Source organism: Protopterus annectens, chromosome 7.part0, assembly GCF_019279795.1.
Source record: "Protopterus annectens isolate FY-2018-M chromosome 7.part0, PAN1.0, whole genome shotgun sequence".
Taxonomy (NCBI): Eukaryota; Metazoa; Chordata; order Ceratodontiformes; family Protopteridae; genus Protopterus; species Protopterus annectens.
In genome coordinates this window covers 1252111067-1252134442 of record NC_056739.1, presented here as the reverse complement: position 1 = coordinate 1252134442, position 23376 = coordinate 1252111067, and the positions used below count along the sequence as shown (strand labels likewise).

General features: G+C 48.0%; 1 protein-coding gene across 1 annotated transcript in view; it reads right to left on the bottom strand.

Annotated features, from left to right (window-relative positions):
* The window catches only part of MAP2K1 (mitogen-activated protein kinase kinase 1), a 1005884-nt gene that overhangs the window by 938675 nt on the left and 43833 nt on the right, over nucleotides 1-23376 (bottom strand). The window lies entirely within an intron of this gene.

Below are 23376 nucleotides of genomic sequence, written 5' to 3'. Positions count from 1 at the left end.
AGCATCTGCCCTTGACTAAGTTGTTGTGGGTATGTTCCGCTATTCGCTGTACACCACTGTTTGTATTCATGGGCACCTGTATGGCCCTACCCGCAGCTTTGCAGACAAGGCTTGTCAAGCTGATAGGGCGGTAATGTCTGCAGTCCATAACAGCACTACCCTGGCATAGTGGGACCACAGATGCCATATGCCATCCAGCAGGGACCTAGCCCGTAGTAAGGCTAACATGAGACAGTGGCCTTATGTGTGGGGTGAGGGCCTCAATGAGGTTGGGTAGCACACAGCCAGGGACACCATCGGGGCCCATTGGTGCTGTGTTAACCATCTAACAGATATCAGATTACTCCAGGGCATATGAGATGTTTTCGAGGCTAGACTCTGGCGGGATGGATATGTCCCCTCTTAGGGTGGGGGGTGGATGTATGCATGGAACATGTCCGCTGGTTTGTCGACAATGTCTGTGGGTGCAGTGACCGTTGTACCATTCTGGATCATTTCTGGCCATGTCTGTGCGCTCCCACCCATGTCCCTACCACAGTTGAGGAAGGCCCTGTGGTTGTCTCATGTGCCCTCTGCAGTACCACTCCCACAAGTGGCCTTGGATGATTGTATGTGTGGCCGTATGTTGACGCTGGTATGAATGGGTGATGGCTTCCCTGGTACTGATATTGCTCCGTCATGTATTAGCTCCAACTGTTGATGGACCACAGAGGCTGTGGTCCACCAGACCATGTGCCTACCTTTGGTGGACAAGGTCCTGATGTTATCATGATCGCTTGGTGCAGACATCCCTGTGTGTGCTCAGAGAAGGCATTCGTAAGGGAGTTGGCAGTGCGGCCTGTGTTCACCACTGGCATGGTGGACTTGTAGGGTACCACACCGGTCGTATGATGTCTGTGGTTTGCTGTGAAGAGGTCCTCACATAGGTCTCCCATGCCAGTGTTGGGTGCAGGATGTGGATTACCAGTGGATCCACTATATGGTCTGACATCACCATTGAGGGATGTACATCCTGTGTGGAGCATTTCCTCCCCATGTGTGATGGGCAGAACTGGTATACGCCCCCTAGTGGGTATGGTTCATGGCTGTTTCACAGCGGTCACGCATGAACACCCGGACCTGTGGCATAGGGTGTTGTGTCATGGGTAATGTTCCCAGTCTATTTATGGGTGCTTGATGTCACCCAATACGGTGCTGTTGTGAGAGCATGCACACTCACCAGTGTCCTCAGGACGGCTGTGCAGGTATCCTGGATTTGGGAGGGTGGTCTGTAGCATGCAACAAACTGTAGGGCAGTCCTACCCATGGTTAATTGCACCTGGATATTCCCCGCTGCAACGGCCACATCTGTGGCATGGCCGGGTTGCTGTTGTGTGGCTGGGCACACACGACGGTCCACATTCTGCCACCCATGCTGTCGCACCATGTCTATGCATGTGTGCTCTGTGTCGAGTCTAAGTGTCTGAGCATGCCCAGTAAGCAGTTGTGTAGATGGACACACAGTACAGTGCACACCGCGCCCGACTGCAGTAATACCCCGGATGCATGCCTGTATTCCCTTCGCAACGGCCACGTCTGTGCCATGGCTGGGTTGCTGTTGTGTGGCTGGACACACACGACGGTCCACATTCTGCCACCCATGCTGTTGCTCCATGTGTATTGCATGTCTGCTCTGTGCCGAGTCTAAGTGTCTGAGCATGCCCAGTAAGCAGCTGTGTAGATAGACACACAGGACAGTGCACACCGCTACCGACTGTGCTGGTACCCCATGAGGATGTCTGTCTCCGCTTTGCAACCACTAGGTGTGGGCGGCACGGCCAGTACACCCGCCGGGGGTACACACGACAGTCGTCACCGATGTCTGCAACTGGCCGTGTAGCCATGGCCAATGGCATCCTGTATAGCCATGGTGACCATCCAGGTGACACATATGTGGCTGTCATGCCACATTGGCTGCCTACATCCTGCACGACGGATGCCCTCTCATAGGGTAAAGTGTCATGTGGTGCATCCCGTATTCCTGTCGTGATGTACTGATCAGTAGTTATTTGGTATTCCCGACTGCAGCACTAACGTGTTACTGTACGGCCACCTTGGGATGGTAACAGGCTGCGTGACTGCGCACTCTGTCTTCATTCCCTATTGGACGCATTGCCTCTGCAGATGATACCACCCACCTAGGGGTATGCCTCCTGACAGTGCTGTGCTCAGTAATCCCGTTAGCGTGTTCTGTAAATGCTTCATGCTGTAGTGAGTTCATGTAGGTAGGCGTAGGTTCGACTCTCAGCCCTTGTGTGTGTGTGTGTGTGTGTGTGTGTGTGTGTGTGTGTGTGTGTGTGTGTTTCCACCTCCCTCCGCAGATGAACTAGCTTTTAGACGCCAACACAAACCTCGGCTATTGCCAGCTATTGTCTTACAAGTGATGTCACCCGCCTAGAAGTATGCCTCTGACAGCGCTGTGCTCAGTAAACTCGTAGCTGCTCTGTAAATGCTTCATACTGTAGTGAGATCATGTAGATGGGCGTAGGTTCGACTCCCGGCCCTTCCGTGTGTGTGTGTGTGTGTGTGTGTGTGTGTTTCCTGCTGCCTCTGCAGATGAACTAGCTTTTAGACGCTTCGCAACACATACCTCGGCTACTGCCAGCTATTGTCTTACAAGTGATGTCACCCGCCTAGAAGTATGCCTCTGACAGCGCTGTGCTCAGTAAACTTGGTAGCGCATTCTGTAAATGCTTCATACTGTAGTGAGATCATGTAGATAGGCGAGGGTTCGACTCCGCCCTTCCGTGTGTGTGTGTGTGTGTGTGTGTGTGTTTCCAGCTGCCTCTGCAGATGAACTAGCTTTAGACGCTTCGCAACACATACCTCGGCTATTGCCGGCTATTGTCTTACGAGTGATGTCACCTGCCTAGAAGTATGCCTCTGACAACGCTGTGCTCAGTAAACTCGGTAGCGCGTTCTGTAAATGCTTCATACTGTAGTGAGATCATGTAGATAGGCGTAGGTTCGACTCGCCCTTCCGTGTGTGTGTGTGTGTGTGTGTGTTTCCAGCTGCCTCTGCAGATGAACTAGCTTTTAGACGCTTCGCAACACATACCTCGGCTATTGCCAGCTATTGTCTTACGAGTGATGTCACCTGCCTAGAAGTATGCCTCTGACAGCGCTGTGTTCAGTAAACTCGGTAGCGCGTTCTGTAAATGCTTCATACTGTAGTGAGATCGTGTAGATAGGCGTAGGTTCGACTCCCGGCCCTTCCGTGTGTGTGTGTGTGTGTGTGTGTGTGTGTGTGTGTGTGTGTGTGTGTGTATGTTTCCAGCTGCCTCTGCAGATGAACTAGCTTTTAGACGCTTCGCAACACATACCTCGGCTACTGCCAGCTATTGTCTTACAAGTGATGTCACCCGCCTAGAAGTATGCCTCTGACAGCTTGTGCTCAGTAAACTCGGTAGCGTTCTGTGAATGCTTCATACTGTAGTGAGATCATGTAGATAGGCGTAGTTCGACTCCGGCACTTCCGTGTGTGTGTTTCCAGCTGCCTCTGCAGATGAACTAGCTTTAGACGCCGCAACACATACCTCGGCTACCAGCGCCATTCCTTTATGGATGTTGCCACCCACCTGTACATGTGCCTCTGCTGGTGGTGTGCTCGGTGGTCCACGAGCACATTCCATACCTGTGTTGTACGCTTGTGCGCTTGGGTATGTGGGTGTGTGGTCAAACAACATGCCTGCCACATGTGTGTGTGTGTCCATGCTCCCAGCTGCATGGGTTCATATGGTATTGCCTTGTGGTTTACGATAACACACCTATCCTACCGCCATCCCTGTGTTTCTGGATGGCGGTATGCAGTTTGTGTACCGCTTGTGTGTCTGTTGTGGTCGGCACCACCGTAGCGTGATCTCCACGCACACCATGCTATGGTGTGCTGGGGTGATGCTGTGTACATGACACACCCGGCCTGCCACATGTGTCTGTCTGTATCTCTGTCATTGTATATCTACGCATACCTATGTTGTGGCCGCATTGCTGCTCTAGCATGGACGGCTGTCTTTCCCATGTATCGCATATTTGCACGGAGACACATATGACTGTGGTCCGCTATGTATCCACTCATTGTCCATGCACTGTCCGTATTCCAGAACACCGTATTGACATCTGCTGGATATCGTGACACACAGCTATCCTTGCTGTCCTGGCAGTGTACCCGCCGCATACCATACTCCTTGTGTGTACTTGGCTAGTTATGGTGTGTGTATGTCTACCTGTGCTGTATGCATGGTTGTGTGTGTCCCGCTACAGCCATCTGTGCATGTGTCGCCACCATGGGTAATCCTTGTGCACCGCAGTTTCATGTGCACGTCTGAACATACCTGCAGACTCTACTACCCTCCCACGGCTGCGGACTTAGATCGACTGCTGCCCTGGGCTGTAGGGCTCCTTGGCCCACCACCACAGCACATGGTGCCCCATCATGGTATACCTTCATGACACACCTACTACACTGGTGGCCCTTGTAGTGCGGCCGCCTGGCCAGCCGCAGGAATGCTGTACGCCACGGCCGGATGTGGGCACATCACAAGGCATACATCTACATTCGGGCGTTTTACGATGTCCAGGTTGTAATACCAGAGGGGGGACCTCATCAGCTATGCTATAGAATGCGGATCTATTTGGTTTAGTAGGTGGAGGGTTGCCCACACTCCAGGGCTGACCGATGGAACACTGATGAGGCCTCTTTTGAGAGGCAGGTGGAGCAAGCCCCCGTAACATGGATGTAGTTTAGGTACAGATGTAGGGTTAGCACACATTCGTCCACTCATTCAGTTCTGTACCGCTGTATTACAGTGATATGCTGTGCATATCTGCCATATACATTGTTAAATCATTCAATGATGAGTATTCGGCATAGTACAATATCATATGATACATGTGTTAATAGGATGCCTTCTGAGGTGTTAACATATGTGTGTGTGGTAAACATTGCGTCTGTGCTTTCTATGCTGTGGTTACATGTTCATTGTTTGCACACATGGAAGTGTAAGGGGGGATATATAAAGCCTGGACGCGTCTATGTTATGTGTACGTCTCACGGAGCGTACGGGTGATAGCGCTTACATGTCTATGGAGTAACCTTTGATACCACATGTGACCTGTCGTGGACGAAACGCTCACGCTGACTGTATCATCTACCTATGTGTGTCGTGGCTTTGTGTGCCATAAGGTGCCAGCGGTCTTTGATGTGGATTATGTGTATTCCATAGTCAATTGACATTAACAGTATTACTTCACAGAAGGATGTCCTTCATAGGTGGCGACACGATAGTCTCACCATCGCATGGCTTTCCTAGCTGACGCTGATATTGTGTCATTGGTATGTGTTCCACAGGTCACCCATGTCTCCCGCTGCACGGAGCCGTGAACCCCATTCCGTGCTGGCATACTGACAGCTGTGTACCGTATTGGCACAGCGGTCTGGCTTTGTATGTGGAGTGTCTACTGGTTTCCCCATCTGTATTACCTGTGTTATGCCTCACTGCAGCTGTGTGGTTACACCAAGTTCGCGGTTATGGGTGCCATCTCGGTCCCACGCTTGTCCATCCTCGCAGTGTCTACTGGACACTGGTATGGAGCAGTACACATTTCACACCTGCATTTCGCATTAGACGGTGGATGCTTTGCACTATCAGTGGGGAGTAAGGCACGTGCTACTCCCACATCCCTCCCATGGTGCGGACAACGTGTTATCTGCCAAACAACAACGAGACATGTTACTGCATACCCAGGATCCCATGGATGCAGCCCTCGACGATACCCATTACACATCCTGCATGTGTGTGGGACGCACATCTATGGGCTCTACAATATGGGAATATCTGTACATATGTCCCGCATTCTGTGGACAGCTGTCATCAACCCTGAACACGCTGGGGGTGCATATGTCTGGCTGTACCGTGACACGGCTGTCAGTTATTTCGGTCTCCGATCGTGGCTGGTTGACATTGCACGGATGAATCTCTGGGGTCCTACTATGAACACCATTGTGCACATGTACATTGTAGACCTTGTTGGACTGTGTCCATCTGCTTGTGGGTTTGACCGCTGCTGTATGTTCCCCCATCGCGGATGTGTGGTTGCTACCCATATTATGTAGTGCTACGTTGACCAGGGTATTCTAAACCGCAACCGGATGGTGTAGATCCAATGATGCAGGCTAGGAGAAGCTTTAGGTCATCCTCCAATGTCCCATTAGGATATGTCCGCCACAGTATCGGCACACGGACACAACCAAAGAATGTAGATCCTATTAAATCATTGACGGATGTTCTTCATAAGCGTGAACGCCATAGTGTCAGGATCCTATGACTTTCCCACTTAACGTTGTTGGTGTGCAGTTAGTATGTGTTCCACAGGTCGGCCATGTGTTCCGCAGTATAGTAGCGAGTGATCCCCATTCACCTTCTAGCAGATTGGGTGCTGTGTATTCCAGTATTCGCACGGCGGTCTGACATCGTATGTGGTGTCTCTACTGTAGTCCCTATCTGTATTCCCTGTGTTGTGCCTTACCACAGCTGTGTGATTCCACCAGGTTTGCATTTATGGGTGACATCTTGGCCGTACGATTGTCCATCCATGGGAACTGTCCAATGGACACTGGTATAGTGCTGTACACATTTCACAGCTGCATTTAGCATTCTCCGGTGGGTGATTTGCATAATTAGTGCGGAGTAACGCATGTGCCATACCCACATCCCTCACACGGGGCGGGACAACGGATCATCTGCCAATCAACACCGAGACCCATGTCTGCATACCCACGATCCCATGGCTGCAGCCCTCGACAGTACCCGTTGCACATCCTCCACGTGCGGAATGGGATGGACGCACCTGTATGGACTGGACAATCTGGGGATTCATGTGCATATCACCTGCAGTTCATGGACAGTTGTCATTAACCTTGGACATGCTGGTGGTGCATATATGTAGCTGTGCCGTAGTCACGGCTGCCGCTTCATCTGGGTCTCCCGCTCCAAGCAGGTTGCATTGCGTAAGGATAAATTTTTGGGTCCTACACTGGACACCAGTGTGCATATGTAAAGTGTAGAACATAGTGGACTGTGTCCATCTGACCAGTGTGTTTGACTTCCGCTGCATGTCCAGCAGTCACGGATGTCTGTTTGAGTACCCATATTATGTAGTGCTACGTAAACCAGGTCTTCCGCCACTGAACCCAAATGGTGTAGTTCCCATGATGCAGGCTAACAATTGCTTTCACTAATCCGCAGATATCCCATTGGGACATCGCCGCCTCTGTATTGTCACATTAACACGAAGAAGCCATGTATAACCTATTGATTCATTGCAGGATGTTCTTTATATGTGTACGCCATAGCTTTAACATCCTATACCCTTTCTATTTGACGTTGTTGGTGTGCCATTAGTATGTGTTCCGCAGGTCGCCCATTTGTTCCGCGGTATGGCAGCAAGTGATCACCATTCACTTGCTGGGAAAAAGAGTGCTGTGTACGCCGGTATTCGCACAGTGGTCTGACTTTGTATGTGGAGTCTCTACTGTAGTCCCTATCTGTATTCCCTGTGTTTTGCCTTACTACAGCTGTGTGATCCCAGCAGATTTGCTGTTATGGGTGCCATCTTGACCGAACGTTTGTCCGTCCATGGGGAATGGCTACTGGACACTGGTAGAGGGCTGTACACATATCACAGCTGCATTTAGCATTCTCCGGTGGATGATTTGCATTATTATTGTGGAGTAACGCATGTGCTATACCCACATACCTCCCACGGGGCGGTACGACGGATTATCTGCCAATCGACACACAGCCCCATTTCTGCATACCCACGATCCCATGTCTGCAACCCTCGACGGTACCCATTGCACATCCTCCATGTGTGCGTGAATGGGATGTGGACACACGTCTATGGACTCGGCAACCTGGGGAGTCCGATCCATATGTCCTGCATGTCATGGACACTTGTCATCAACCTTGAAAACGCTGGTGGTGCACATATGTGGCTGTGCCGTAGTCACGGCTATCAGGTCTTCTGGTTCTCTAGATCGCCGCCTGTTCACATTGCATTCGGATAATTTTGGGTCCTACAATGGACACCAATGTGCATATGTCAAGTGTAGAACCTATTGTACTGTGTCCATCTGGCCAGTGGGTCTGACTGCTGCCGTATGTTCAGCAATCACGGATGTCTGTTTGAGTACCCATATTATGTAGTGCTACGTGAACCGGGTTATCCGCCACTGTACCCAAATGGTGTAATTCCAATGTTGCAAGCTAACAATTGCTTTCACCTATCTGCAGATATCCCATTGGGACACTCCTGCCTCTGTATTGTCAACTTTACACGAACGAAACATGTAGATCCTATTAATTCATTGAAGGATGTTCTTTATATGTGGGTACGCCATAGCTTATCCATCCTATAACCATCCTAGTTCACGTTGTGGGCGTGCCATCAGTATGTGTTCCGCAGGTCGCACATTTGTTCCGCGGTATGCAAGCGAGTGATCCCCAGTCACTTGCTGGCAGGTTGAGAGCTGTGTACGCCGGTATTCGCACGGCGGCCTGACATTCTATGTGGAGTGTCTGCTGTACTCCCTAAATGTGTTCCCTGTGTTCTGCCTTACTACAGCTGTGGGATTCCGCCAGGTGTGCAGTTATGGGTGCCATCTTGGACGTACATTTGTCCATCCATGGAACTGCCTCATGGACACTGGTGTAGGGCTGTACACGTCACAGATGTATTTAGCATTCTCAGGTAGATGATTTGCATTATCAGTGCGGAGTAACGCATATGCCATACCCACACACCGCACACGGGGCGGGACAACGGATTTTCTGCCAATCAAGTCCGACACCCATTTCTGCATACCCATGATCCCATGGCTGCAACCCCCGACAGTACCCATTGCACATCTTCCATGTGTGCAGGAATGGGATGTGGACACACATCTATGGACTGGACTATCTGGGGATTCCTGTGCATATGTCCTGCATTTCATGGACAGTCGTCATCAACCTTGAACACGCTGGTGGTGCATATATGTAGCTGTGCCATAGTCACACCGGTCACATCATCTGGCTCTCCCGATCGCGGACGGTTGACATAGCGTACGGATTAAGTTTTGGGTCCTACAATGGACACAAATGTGCATATGTAAAATGTAAAACATGTTGGACTGTGTCCATGTGGCCAGTGATTGTGACCGCTGCTGTATATTCCCCATTCGAGGATGTCTGTTTGACTACACATATTATGTTGTGCTATGAAAACCATGTTCTACTATGATTAACCCAAATGGTATTGCTGTACTGCTGCAGGTTGGCAACTGCTTCAAGTAATCCTCAGACAGCCCAGTAGGACATGTACGCCACTGTATTGTCAATATGACACAGCCAGACCATGTGGACACGATTGATTCATTGGCGGATGTACTTTATAAGCGGGAACGCCAGTGTTTCAACATCCTATGACTGTCCGAGTTGACGTTGTTGGTGTGCCATTGGTATGTGTTCCACTGGTCGCCCATGTGTTCCGCAGTATGGCAGCGAGTGATCCCCATGTTGTTGCTGGCAGATCGAGAGCTGTGTACGGGTATTTGCATGGCCACCTGGATTTCAATGGGGGGTGACTACTGTAGTTTTCATCTGCATTTCCTGTGTTATGCCTTACTGCACCTGTGTGATACCACCGGCTTGCAAGTATGTGTGGCATCCTGGTCGTAGGCATATCCATCCATGGGGATTGCCTACTGGACACTGTTATAGCCTGTACACATTCCACACCTGCATTTAGCATTATCTGGTGGATGCTTTGCACCATTAGTGGGGAGTAGGTCATGTGCTACACCCACACCCTCTCACGGTCGGAACAACGAATTATCTGCCAAACAACACGAGCCCCATTTCTGCATACCCAAGATCCCATTGCTGCACCTATCGATAGTACCCATTACACATCCATCATGTGTGCGGGACTGGGATGTGGACGACATGTATGGACACGGCGATCTGTGGATTTCTGCTCATATGTCCTACATTTCATAGATACCTGTCATCAACCTTAATCACACTGGCGGTGCATATGTGTAACTGTGCCGTAGTCACGGCTATCACATCATCTGGTGGTCGGAAACGGCTGGTCGGCGTTCTGTTAGAATGTATTTTTGGGTCCTACAATGGACACATATGTGCAAATGTAAAGGTAGATGTTGCTGGATTGTGTCCAACTGGCCAGTGGTTTCGACCGCTGCTGTATGTTCGCCAATCGTGGATGTCTCTGACTACCCATTCTACGTGGTGCTACGTAAAACAGGTGTGTTAGAACTGTAAATAACTGATGTATATCCAAAGATGCAGGTTAGCAACTGGTTTACATAAATCTCAGACGTCCCAATAGGACATATCCGTCACTGTACTGTCAACATAACACCACCGGAACATGTTGATCCTATGTATTCATTGAAGCATGTCTTCTTTATAGGTGGGAACGCCATAGCTTACATATCCTACTTGACGTTGTTAGTGTGCCATTAGTATGTGTTCCACAGGTCGCCCATCTGTTCCGCTGTATGGTAGCGAGTGCTCCCCATTTTGTTGCTGGCAGATCGAGTGCTGTGTACGCCGGTATTCGCATGGCGGTCTGACTTTGTATGGGGAGTGTCTACTGTACTCCCTATCTGTATTTCCTGTGTTATGCCTTACTGCAGCTGTGTAATTCCACCAGGTTTCCAGTTATGGGTGCCACCTTGGTCGTACACCTGTCCATCCATGGGAATTGCCTACTGGACAGTAATATAGGGCTGTACACATTTCACACCTGCTTTTACCATTATCTGGTGGATGCTTTGCATCATTGGTGGGGAGTAAGGCACGGCTATACCCACATCCTCCCACGGGCGGACAACGGATTATCTGCCAAACAACACCGAGCCCCAATTTTGCATACCCAGGATCCCATGGCTGCAACCCTCCACGGTACCCATTACACATCCTTCATGTGTGCGGACTGGGATGTGGACTCACTTATATGGACACGACAATCTGTGGATTTCTGTTCATATGTCCTGCATTTCATGGACAGTTGTCATCAACCTTGAACACGCTGGTGGTGCATATGTATAGCTGTGCCGTAGTCACGGCTGTACACCGCCTGGGTCGACCGCAGCTGTTTCATGTCTCAAATGGGTATATTTTGGAGTCCTACAATGGACACCGATGTGCATATGTAAAGTGTAGAACGTGTTGGACTGTCAACATCTGGCCAGTATGTTCCCCAATCGCGGATGTCTGTTTGACTACCCATATTATGTATTACTTGGCCTATCTATATCCACGTGCCAGTAAGCGTAAATACAGCAAACCTTTAGTCCTGGTCATCTTCATAAAAGACATCCTTGAACATGTATCAGGCCAAAACGGACAATGACAGAAACGATACACTCCACAGTCAAAACATACTAAGCTCTTTCACCCACTAACATGGGTCATCGCCGAGTAATGCAAATACATTACATAGTCGTCCCTTATACACTTCCTTCAGAGTCAGTTTAAAGTCAATTAATCAGTAAACCTGCTCATAGTTAAGTGGACAGTGCTCCATGTCTTGATGATAACGTGACATATACAAATCAGTGTTGCATACATTACTTAATGGAAACAATAATACAACAACAATGTGTTCATATAACTACAATATTGGTCAATACAATCAGTATATTGACACATAGTTGATAATTGTTGTGAGTAAACCTTAGAATGTAGTGTGTTGATCATGGTATGAAATATCAATGTGTATAACTGTTGCATTACGATTCCAAAGCATGGAATCAATAAGTACAATTGAAGCATAATTTGTATAAATATGAATGTAAATGAAAGTCACAATGTTACGTGTGAATATGACTGTATCATAACTATATCAATATGAAATGGAATGAACTGTAGTTGTTTACATCTTCTTTTCCGTGACAAATCTATGTCCATGTCATATATACGGGCCGCCGGGCTGCTGTGTGTAGATGTATACATGTGAACCCCTCGTTTCATACCTTTCTTTGTTACTGTCTGTGGATTACCTGTGTACACACATCAATTACCATGCCATACCTTTCCGCTGTACAGGTTCTGGCATGGTGTACGGCTGGTTGGGCCTCAATCTTGCTGTGTGTTACATTGACCAGTGTCTATCTGGCAATTCGCTGGCGTGTCATGTGTGACCTTCTTGCTTCTTTAGGGACCTGATCCCATAATTGTGACGTGCTTCCACTAGCCATATATCTGTCTGTCATCTGGGATCTGTGTGTAACCAGTCCTTTCAGGACACTTTCTATTGTTGTTCTTTTTTGTTTACATATATGAGTACTTTGGTATGTTGTGCTATGATTGTGTGTGGAGCATTTTTCCACGGGCCTCTGCTGACACTGGACATATATCCAGCTAGCGAGCCGGTCAACAAGTGTGAGCCAACTGACGCAATTGACGGGGCACCTTCTGACAAGTGGGTCGGGTTACTGATGCATACCGTCATCAATCCATACTACTAACACATACGTTATTCTATCCACATTCTATGTTTGTCTCATCACATAGCGTGTGTTTCTCACTATTTCTAACGGTACTTTACATGGCATTGCCCGATTCCATACTTTCAGAGGCTGACATTTATGAGACCTGTCTGGTTGACGTGGAGGACACATCCTTAACCTGGCCTGCTTCGAGGGGATCACACACGCACACGCACGTGCATTTCCTAATTGTGGTTTATGCACAGGCACACATGCATATCCGTATTCTGTCTCCATATGTTTACTGGCCCTGTGTGGTTACATGGTCTGTGTTAGTTGTGACTATTCCGGTAACATATCTGTGATCCGGTTGACGGACGCAGCGGAACGCACGTACACCTTTATACATGTAACAGTCTTTGCAGCATGGACGCATTACGTACACGTTCACATTTATATGTTCCATAGTCGTAATTCAAACAGGACTGCATTCACATTTGCCGGTTACTGTGACCACTACACGTTAGCTGTTCGGTGTCATTAATATGCATACCCATGGTACTTAGCTACATTTACATATCCCCCCACCCCCACCCCCGCACTCACGCACGTCACTGGCATCCCTTCTCCTGCTGGGAAAGGTGCGGTACTACATGTTAAACATTCCTTATTCCCTCCTGTTCATGGCCCAGGATGCATATGTCTTGACCGCAGGGATGTTCAGATCACAGGGGCTTATATCCCCAACGCATACAGGCCTTCGATTGTCAGGGTGTCCCTGTGGTGCTTTGGGTTTGGTCTTGTCCGCCCAGTGTACGGAACTGCCCTGACCGTTTACGAATGTTAGATGAGTCACATGGCCACGGTTTGTCCGTGTCTATGATACCATGTCCCCCATAATTCCTAACCGTAGCGCTGATTGGCCGGCGTATCTGCTGTCGATGTTGTTATAGTAATTGAACACGGTCTGGTCGAACGGACCTATTTCCATTAGTAACCCTCGGTATTCATGACCTGTCTCGCCATATTACATGGGTTTAACATTGCGTGATGGCTTTCACTGAGCCACGGACATGTCTGCTGCTTAGTTTGGGCCAGTCCCGCTCTGCTACACACATTTAACATGGCGGAACAGGTTGAACAGCTCAGCAACGGGACATCGGCCTCTCCGTCGCTGTTTAGTATTGAATCGCTATGTTGACTTTGTTTCACAGAGCGAGACAGTGTCGACATTGGTAACGGACATATCGCACAGTACGTCCACACTGCCGCGGGTGGCGTATGTCGGCGTTTAGGCGGCGGACAGGCATTATGCTGTGCCATTATGTCTGGGGAATATATGGTTTCTTGCCATAGATGATATGTCATACTAGCAATGACCCGCGTCTGGGAGTGGGTACTGCTGTATTTACCCACGGCAAGAGTGGCCTTAGGTCACGTGGTGGCCTAGGCAGAAGTACTCCATGATGCCACCGCCACATCACCCGCTACCCCGTCCTGGTCTACCTACACAAAATAAAAGCTTGAAATGTGCCCTAGTAGAGCCGGCTCTAGGAGGCTGCCTAGTTGGCCTATGCATAAGGCCGCATATGTGTGTGGTCCTCGGGCGCCGGACTCGAACGCACCACGTCTGCCGTGAGTATATCTAGCATTACCCACATCCAGGCGTGGTTTATTGCTATGATGTTCCACACCTGTGTTTGGACAACCTACAATAGCTTCTGCTATTGGCATGCAATGCTGTGTGTGGTGCCGGTTACCATACATATACCTTTCTCAAAAGCCGACTTTACAGTTCTGAACACTACTGTGGTCTCCTTTGAGGCCCCTGAGCCAGTGGTAAACATTACTCAAACCGCTGAATTACGTGCATATGCCTTCCACCAGCACCTACAGGACTGCATGAGTCAGGCAATCCCATACAAAACTGAGACTCTTTGTACCAAAGCCAAGCATCCAGTCTGGTGGACCCCAGCCATGAACAAGCTCTAGAACGACTGGAGGTAGCTACTACAAGATAGAGTGGAATACTTGTAAGGTAAGACACCCTTGCTCATTGTATGTGAAAACCTACAGGCTGTCAGGAAATCATCCAGGGGAAATTCAACAGAGAAATCAACAAGAACTCGACAGACAATCATAAGGCCTTCTTTAGCTATGTTGAACACCTGGGAGGACACTCCCAGATATGCTCACACTGGGTTCAGAATGATGTGAGGATGACTGAACCTACACACATTGCCAACATAATGGACGACAGGTTCTGTGCTAACTTCTCCCCCCCCCTCACCCCCACATGGAGAGATATCTATACCAGAGGATTGTAGATCCTGGAACTTCTGTGACACACAGGTGGGAAATGCTCTCTCCAAGGCAGTAAACACAGCATCCATGGGACCAGATGGTGTCCCAGCTGTGTACTCCATGAACTCAATGGGGAATTAAACCCACAGTTAGGACAGCTGTTTAACCGTAGCCTCACCTCAGGATACGCATGCCCAAGTAGTGGCACAAGGCAACTGTAGTCCCACTTCACAAGGATGGTGCATCCACTGACCCTGGTAATTACCATCCCATTAGCTTGACAAGCCTTATCTGCAAAGCCATGGAGAAGGATCATGATGGAAGTCATACATAATGACATAGGGGACTTGCATACTTTGGATCCAACCTAGTTTTGCTTGGTCAAATACAGATCATGCCTTTTAAACGTGTCTGACTTTTTAGGATCAGTCACCAAGGCCATTGATGAGGGCAAAGCAGTCCATACAGCCTACCTAGACCTGGCAAAGGCCTTCAACACAATACCACCCTCAGGTATCATTGATAAACCCGTCTGCTTGAATGTAAATACATACTTCGCCAGAGGGGTTGCAAACTGGCTACGTGACAGAACCCACACGGTCATAGTTGCTGGCGCCATGTCATACTCACAGCCAGTCACAGGTGTTGTCCCATGGGGCTCAGTCCTGGGTCCACTATTTTTCCGCATCTACATTTCAAAAGTACAAGCAAACACAGGGGGGGTTATGGCTGACAATGTTTGCAGATGACTGCAAACCGGGTGCCATAGTCGGACACACATCTGACACAGATATCCTTCAGAAGGGCCTCACAGCTATGGATAACTGGTGCCAGAGACATGGCCTACAGCTAAATGCCGGGAAATGCATAGTCATACCCTTCGGGAAGAACGAGGTTACCCCTAGCTACCATATAGGTGGCAATCCACTGAGCACAGAGGGAGTTACCAGGGATCTGGGGACCCGTGTTGTCGGTAACCGTTTGTTCGACACACACATTGCTAACGTAGTTAGATAGACCTTCTACATTGCCCACCTGATCATGAAGGCATTCACATCTACATCAAGGGAGGTCATTGTCCCCTTGTACTCATCACTCATTACACCTATGATTGAGTACAATGCCCCATTTAGAATGTATGTGACCCGACACCTGCAGCAGCTGGAAAGGCCCCGACAGTTCATCCACAAACAGATGCAGGGTCTCAGGAATATGTGTTATGCTGACCAACTGAAAGGGTTCCATCCCGATTCCGTCGCATACCACTTGCCCAGAGGTGACCTGTGCCTGGCATCCAAGGCCAGGTCGAACCCGGATTTGATGACTATGCTTCACCTAAAGAATCTAGATCCCTCTGAATCACAAGGGCAGGTGACGTACACCTTGGCACTGTCATTAATAGAACGTGCTGGTGGGACAGATTCATCACCCAGACACTCACTATGCTGTGGAACAACATCCCAGTACATGTGAGACAGAGCACCTGGCTGGCCTTGTTTTAGTATTTTGACAAGGATGTCTGAATTGCTTTATTCAACTAACCTTGTAAATGAATATTTACTTTACCACATTTTAATCTTTACATTCCATTGATATATTTTACATTAGTCATAATCATAGTGTTTATCTCTATATATTAGGGTTCATTTATATTACTAGGTGTCTCTACTTTTAATATATTGGCACAATCCCTAGAACATATATATGTAACTTATACACTCAGACACTTGGAAAACATTATGTTGGTTCTTCTTTCATATTAATACATATATTTTTATTTTCGCGGAAGAATATACATTTTGAAGCAATGTCTGATTTACTCACTGTGTGCAATCTGTAACCCGAGTAGACTTTTTAGCTTGTTCGCCTTTAAGGCATTTAATTAATACTTAGCACATCTTATTTACTGCCCAATTAAGGGTTTTAAATGTAGTAAGTTGAACTGCATTGTATATATTCTGAAGAAGTCTGCTTATGAAGCAGACGAAAAGCGCTGCAATAAACTATGGTGACTGCATTTAATTCCTGGTGGGCTCTGAGTGGTCACCGACAGTTTCTACAGTACCTCATTTTTGCTTTGGACTTTCTCATCTGGGTCTCTGTGTTATTTGTATGGGGAATGTTAAGTGTAGTCCCTATGTGTATTACCTGTGTAATGCCTTACTGCGGCAGTGTAATTCCACCGGGTTTGCAGTTAGGGGCGCCAGCTTGTACATACGCTTGTCCATCCATGTGAATTGCCTACTGGACACTGGTATAGGGCTGTACACATTTCACGCCTGCATTTAGCATTCTCCGGTGGATGCTTTGCATTATTAGTAGGGAGTAAGGCAGGTACTACGCCCACATCCTCCCACGGGCGGACAACGGATTATGTGCCAGAGAACACAGAGCCCCATTTCTGCATACCCAAAATGCCATGGGTGCAACCCTCGAGAGTACCCATTACACATCCTTCATGTGCGGACTGGGATGTGGAAGCACATGTATGGACACGCCGATCTGGGTATTTCTGTTCATATGTCCTGCATTTCATGGACTCTTGTCAGCAACCTTAAACACGCTGGTGGTGCATATGTCTAACTGTGCCATAGTCACGGCTATATCATCGTCTGTTGTTCAGACACGGCTGGAGTGGGTTCTGTGAGAATGTATTTTGGGTCCTTCAATGGACACCAATGTGCATATGTCAAGTTAGATGTTGCTGGACTGTGTCCAACTGGCCAGTGCTTTTCACTGCTGCTGTATGTTCCCCAATCGCAGATGTCTGTTTGACTACCCATTCTACGTGGTGCTACGTAACCAGGTGATTTAGTACTGTGAACAAATGGTATACATCCAAAGATGCTGGTTAGCAACTGCTTCAAATAAACCTCAGACATCCCAATAGGACATATCCGTCACTGTATTTTCAACATAACACCACCTGAACATGTTGATCACCTATGTATTCATTGAAGCATGTTGTCTTCATAGGTGGAACGCCATAGTTTACATATCCTACTTGACGCTGTGGGTGTGCCATTAGTATGTGTTCCACAGGTCGCACATCTGTTCCGCTGTATGGTAGCGGTGCTCCTCATTTTGTTGCTGGCAGATTGAGTGCTGTGTACGGTGTTGGCACGGCGGTCCAACTTTGTAAGTGGAATGTCAACTGTAGTCCCTATGTATATTTCCTGTGTTATGCCTTACCGCGGCTGTGTAATTTCCGGTTTGCAGTTGTGGGTGCCATCTTGGCCGACGCTTGTCCATCCATGAGAATTGCCTACTGGACACTAGTATAGGGCTGTACACATTTCACACCTGCATTTAGCATTCTCCGTGGATGGTTTGCATTATTAGTGGAGAGTAAGGCAGGTGCTACGACACATCCTCCCACGGGTGGGACAAAGGATTACCTGTGAAACAACACCGAGCCCAGTTTCTACATACCCAGGATCCCTTGACTGCAACAGTCGACAGTACCCATTACACATCCTTCATGTGTGCGGGACTGTGATGTGGACGCACTTCTATGGACTCGGTACCCTGGGTATTTCTGTGCATATGTGCTGCATTTCATGGACAGCTATCATCAACATCAAACACGCTATGTGCATATGTGTGGCTGTGACGTGGTCACGACAATTAGTTCAGTTAGGTGATGATGGAAGCTGGCACGCATTCCATGAATAAATTTTTGGGTCCTACAATGGACACCACTGTGCATATGTAAAGTGTAGAGCTTGTCGGACTGTGTCCTTGTGGCCAGTGGGTTTGACTGATGCTGTGTGTTCAACAATCGCGGATGTCTGCTTGACTACCCATAGTGTGTAGTGCTACGGGAACCATGTTTTCCGAGACCAGAACCCAATGGTGTACATCCAATGTTGCAGGTTAACAACCGCTTTAATTAATCCCCAGAGGTCACGGTTGGGAAGTATCGCCACTTTATTGTCGGAACAACACCTCCAGACTAGGTAAATCACGGGAACTTTAGCCCGGTCTTACCTGCCATTTGCAAGTGTAATTAGCAGACACGTGTCAATACATGTATGATAATACATATTGTCATGCCGAAGGTAATCTATGTTATTTGGACAATGGCTTCTGCTATTGGCATCCGTTGCTGTGAGCGTTGCCGGTTACCATACACATTGCTTGCTCAGAGGCAGACTTCCCAATTCTGCACACTACTGTGGTCTCCTTTAAGGACCCTAAGCCAGTGGTCGACAGTACTGCAGCCACTGCATCACTCACATATGCCATCTACCGGTACCTACAGGACTGCATGAACCAGGCATTCCCTTACCCAACTGTGGTTCATTGTACCAATGCCAAGCATCCAGTGTGGTGTACCCCAGCCATACACAAGCTGTACAACAAGAGGAGGTGGCTACTACAAGGCGGAGCAGACACCTTGTGAGGTATGACACCCTTGGTCATTATATGTGTAGAGCTACACGCTGTCATGACATGGTCCAGGGCACGTTCCACAGATATACCTACATGGACCTGGCTGACAATCATACCACCTTCATTTGCTATGCTCGACACCTGGGAGGTCACTACCACATATGCTCTGACTGGGTTCACGATGATGTGGAGTTTACTCAACATACACACATTGCCAAAATACGGGCTGACAAGTTCGGTGAGGACATCTCCACACCCTCCCCCCCACATGAGGAGATGTCTGTACCAGCGGTTTGTGGTCCCCAAATGTTCTGTGACACACGGGTGGGACATGCTCTCTCCAGGGTAGTGAACATAGCATCCATGAGACCAGCTGGTGACCCGACTGTGTACTCCACTATCTCATTGAGGAATTAGACCCACAGTTAGGACAGCTGTTTCTTTGTAGCCTCACCTCAGGTAACATACCCAGGTTGTGTCGCACGGCAACTGTAGTCCCATGTCACAGGGCCAATGCCTCCACTGACCCTGGTTATTACTGTCCCATTACCATGAGGAGACCTATCTGCAAAGACATGGGGAGGGATCATACTGCGGCTCGTAGATGAAGGCATAGGGGACATGCATACTTTGCATCCAACACGGTTTGGCTTGTTCAGGGCCGGTTCATGCCTTTAAAGCATGGTTGACGTTGGGACAGTCACCGAGGCCATTGATGGGGTCTTGCAGTCCATACAGCCTACCTCGACCTGGCAAAGGCCTTCAACACATTACCCCCCTCAGGTATCGTTGATAAACCCATTGGCTGGGATGTGAACACGTACATCACAGGATGTGTTGTAAACTGTCTATGTGACACCACCCACGGGGTCATAGTTGCTGGCAGCATGTCAGACCTACTGCCTGTCGCAAGCGGTGTCCCATGGGGCCCTTCCCTGGGTCCACTCCTCTCATACATCTACATTTCCACAGTACAGGCACACACAGGGGTGTTATGGGCAACATTGTTTGTAGATGACTGCGAAACAGGTGCCATAGTGGGACGGACATCTGACACAGATATCCTTCAAAGGGGCCTCCCAGATATGCATATCTGCTGTCAGGGACATGTCCCACAGCTAAATGCAAAGTAATGCAACATCATACCTGTCGAGGAGTACTAGGTCACCCCTGTCCAGCATATAGGTGGCTGTCCACTGAGCGCAGGGGTGATTACCAGGGATCAGGGGACAGAGTTTGTCTGTCACCATTCGTTCAACACACACGTTGCTATCGTGGTTCGGTGGGACTTCTACATTGCCCACCTGTTTGTGCAGGGATTCATATCTACATCAGGGTAGGTCATTGTCTCCTTGTACCCATTACGTGTTACACCTATGATTGACTACATTGCCCCATTCGGAGGGTATCTGACCCAACACCTACAGCAGCTGGGAAGGCCTCATAGGTTAATTGTCATACAGATGCAGGGTGACATGGATTTGTGTAATGCTGCCCCACTTGTAGGACCCTGCCCCATTCAGTCACATACCTGTTGTTTAGTGTTGACCTGTGCCTGACATACGAGGCCATGTCAACCCATATGTCATGTCTATGCTTCACCTACTGTATCTGCATCCCTCAGAACCACAAGGGCAGGTGACATGAACCTTGTCACGGTCATTAATGGGATGTGTTGGAGTGACACATATGTCACTGACACTCACAATGCTGTGGATCTACATCACAGTACATGTGAGACAGAGATCCTTCCTAGCCTTGTTCGGGGTATGTTGTCCATTGGATGGGGATTGCAGATATAGGCCGGGATTACATCATTATCACTGCTTGACAGAGGTACAGCAATATCATAAGTATTTTATCTCCGCACAGAAGGTTGGCAAAGTAATCCTAACTATGGTGTAGGGTTATGGCTGAACTTGGGTCGATGGCCTACCCTGTACCTATGGACAATGAACCTATATTCATAGTTTGTCCCATTTACACTTGTCTATCCCCTATCCTCTTTCTCAAGTGTATATTTCTGTGGCACGTGATTGTCCTCTGTATTACTTGCAGGTATGCTGTCTACAGTGCACATACGTCACAGTTGATGACAGTGTATCTGTGTCCCTAACACTGTGATACTGAGGACTACCACACATCCTTCACAACATTACATGCATATGTCCATTCTATTCTTCTTTGGCCTATGGGGGGGGTGTTAAGGCAACAATTACACAAGTCCCTGTTTGTGCATGCTTCATGTTGGTGTTTGACCAGCCTCCGCTGCAGTCGTGTTGGACGGTAGTGTTTCTGTGTGTTTGGCATGTGTTTTATTGCCGGTACATCTGTGGGAGGTGTGGTTGGCACATGTTCCTCTTTGCAGCGTCACCGATCCTGGGGTTTGTGTCATGCATCTGCACTTGGCACGTGCCATATGTCCTGTACTATTCCCACAGTCGTGTATGCCTTCATGCACTACTACTGCGTGTTACTGGCTGTTTGTATGTGGTACACATGGTGACTGTGGTGGTTGGCTTGACCTATTCCCATGCTAGAACATACACATCTGTCAATTACGTTGTTTAAATCAAACTGTAACACTCATTCGTCTTTTCAAAATGACAGTCAATAACACAGGAAGCTCAGATTAACAACGTTTTAATAGTGTGCACCAGGAGGCAAATAACTATGCAGTACAAGTTTAGAGTTTTGTCTTACTCTATACAAGTAACAGCTGTACGAGTATTGTGTTTACAATCATATTTTGCACACCTTAATGATGTGGTCAGTCACAGGGCGTTTACATCACTATAGTCCACAATATTGTATTCCTACAACAGTGCTAAGGTAATGCTTATTAAATGTTTTCCCATAAGGATAGCACAGCCTTGCGAGCCACATAGTCAATTAGAGTGTCCTTCGGTAAATTCTGCTCTGTCAAGGTTCCAAGACTGTTCAGATCCGATCGTCACTTCATTTCCTACTAGGTTCCTTTGTCTCTCTGGTGAGCAGCTGTACTCTGTCTTAGATAGAGCTCACAAGGCCATCCTCCTCAGTGGAAGGATGAAAGATATACCTGTACATACATTTATTATTCTCTAACCCAGCAGATGACTAATGCTGAATGACATACACCTGCTGCACTGGTTACTGCCAGGGTCAGGGTTCGATCACACTGCAGCTACACTACAGGCAATTACATGCATGATAAGTTCTACTGCCATATTGTAAAATAGAATAATATGCATTATACACTATTTGCTTCTAAACTAGCACGTCATATATATGTTTAAATATATATTTTGCTAACATTCTCCCCCCTTTGATTGCTTCTATTCTATCCAGAAACATATACAACATTATTTCATTCCCTAGCCTCTTCCTCTCTGGAACGCTTAACTAGGCAAGTCATTTGTTGTACATTTCAGAAAGGATTTCATTTTGTATTAACAAATACCACTACAGGTCTTGATACATAGTCTCGGTTACAGATACGTCGACAGAGTCCCTGACTAATACTTTCATGCAAAGTATCCCGCAACAGACACATGCTCCCAATATGAGCAGAACAACACAAATGGCAATCAAGATATTCAGTATGACTGAACCCCATCCACCAAATGGTTTGTGGAAATGGTTCGTCAGTGGGTTTGGGCCTGGTTCCGCCATGGCTGACACCTGCTGTATTACCTCTAGGTGGGCGTTGATATTGTGCTTATGATGTGGTACTTAGACACAGCGGTCTTCTTTGATAAGCGCCAAGACGCAATTCTCGCCAGGGTGCAGTCGTGCGCTATTACATTTTGTGACACAACAGTTCTCATTGCATCCAGTTCATCAGTCACAAGTTCAAGAGCGAAAAGTCACATTGCTCATTCCTCTGACAGGTTTTGACAACTTCCTCTGTTCCCTGATTGATTTCACTACTCCACAAGCTGGGAGTGTTCCAGCCCAGGATATAACGCTGTCACTCAAGTCCATATGAGTCAATATTCCTTTATCTCTTGCAGAAGAATGATTTTTCAGAACAGCTTCCATTTCACCCACTGGATTAGTAGGTTTCTCGACTGTGTTCCCAGTTCTTCGAGCTATATGTCTTATAGTTCGCTTGCACTCCAGAGGCAATTGTGCAGTATGTCATGTGACTGGAGCCAGAT